Source organism: Mus caroli, chromosome X, assembly GCF_900094665.2.
Source record: "Mus caroli chromosome X, CAROLI_EIJ_v1.1, whole genome shotgun sequence".
NCBI lineage: Eukaryota > Metazoa > Chordata > Mammalia > Rodentia > Muridae > Mus > Mus caroli.
The window spans coordinates 13,625,332-13,627,244 of NC_034589.1; the positions used below are offsets into that span (position 1 = coordinate 13,625,332).

A 1,913-nucleotide genomic window follows, 5' to 3' on the forward strand; every position below is an offset into this window, starting at 1 on the left:
CCTGGTCTCTTCCCTAGGTTTTCTATCTCCAGTGTTGTCTCCCTTTGTGATTTCTTCCTGGATTGTTTTGTTCAGTTCCTTCACCTGTTTGGTTGTGTTTTTCTGTAATCTTTAAGGGATTTCTGTGTTTCCTCTTTAAGGTCTTCTACCTGTTTACCTGTGTTCTCTTGTATTCATTTAAGGGAGTTATTTATGTCCTTAAATTCTTCTATCATCATCGTGGGATATGATTTTAAATCAGAGTCTTGCTTTTCTGGTGTGTTGGTGTATCCAGGGTTCACTGTGGTGGGAGAACTGGGTTCTGATGATGCCAAGTAGTCTTGGTTTCTGTTGCTTATGTTCTTGTGCTTGCCTTTCACCATCTGGTTATCTCTGATGTTAGCTGGTCTTGCTATCTCTGACCTTGGCTTGTCCCTCCTGCAAGCCTGTGTGTCAGTACTCCTGGGAGACCAGTTCTCTCTGGGAGGAATTTACATATGGAGAGCTCTGGTATAGGGTAAGCTCTGGGGTGCAGACAGAAACCAGAAGGATCCTGTCCCCAGCTGATCCTTGGTTCCTGTGTCCTGATGGCTCTGTGAGAGTCCCTCTTGGGCCAACAATTTGAAGAGAAGTGGTGGTCTTACCTGGGCTCACAGGTGTGTAGGTACTCCAGGGAAATCAGCTCTCTCCTGGTGGTATTTCTGTATTTAGCTCCTAGACTTCTGTTCCAGGCAGCCCCTCTGTTCCTGTGTCCTGAGGGTTCTGGGCAGGTTCCTCTGAGCAGCAGTGATGGTCCTACCAGCACTCACAGTCCTATCTGTGCTCCTAGGAGGCTTACTCCATCCCGGCACTATTTGGGTATGGAGCCCTGTGGCAGAGGATCTCCCTGATACCCTCTTCTTATCACTCACATTTTTCACAGACTTTTTGCCAAGAATGAGAAAATGTTAGCAGTTATCTTTTCTTTTACTCGGTACCTATCATAATCTACAGATACTGTGGTACTTGGAGCTCATAGTCTAGCTTGTTCTCTAGGTCTGAGGGTACAGTTGACAGCTGTATTGTTTGCCTTTCCTATATGTTTACTGTATTAAATTATAACCCTCCAGTTATTTTAGCATCACATTTAATGATATCCTTCTCATTGTTGTGCTTTGTGCAGGACACACAACGACATTAAAGTTAGCATTTCATATCACTTTAGTATTTCATACTTAGTACTCTATTATTCTATATCGTTTTATGTTTGTTTAATCAGTTTATATCTGTTTTCAAAACACATTTGTAAATCCGTGGAGGTCAGAATTTCTCCATCATCATAGGAGATGAAAGGCTGATCTGTTAGGAATATGGTGATCTTTTTTTTTTTTATTAGACAGGGTTTCTCTGTGTAGCCCTGGCTGTCCTGACACTCACTCTGTAGACCAGGCTGGCCTCGTACTCAGAAATCCGCCTGCCTCTGCCTCCCAAGTGCTGGGACTAAAGGTGTGCGCCACCATGCCCGGCTATGGAATATGGTGATCACTGAATAAACATTAATTAAATTAAAGTGCACATTTTCTTGGTCTAACTGGTCTTGGCCATGCTTGCCAAAAAAAAAAATCTGTGTTACAGTCCAGGTCTACCAAAGGTTAAATTATGAATTTCTACCCCTAAATATAAGTCATAGGGGTTTTAAAAGTATTCAAATTAATGGATGGGAAAGGAGGGACAAATCTTTCCATTCAGAGGATTAAAATCTTTGCTTTTAAGTGCTAAGACACACTTGGGAATTTTTTTTCAAGGAGGTATTGCTTTGGTGCCTAGTCTTAATTCCCCTTTGGTTTAGTTCCATAGTTTGTGGCCTAACGCTTGTCTGGTAAGTAAGGGAACTGGAAGGAAGGCCAGCTGCCTGGCAAGACTTGTTTATGTTGACTTGGATTGTTTTTTTTTTT

At 42.3% G+C, this 1,913-nt stretch overlaps 1 protein-coding gene across 2 annotated transcripts in view; it reads left to right on the top strand.

The window, feature by feature from the left end:
- Positions 1–1,913, top strand: part of Rp2 (RP2 activator of ARL3 GTPase) — a 39,673-nt gene that overhangs the window by 33,152 nt on the left and 4,608 nt on the right. The window lies entirely within an intron of this gene.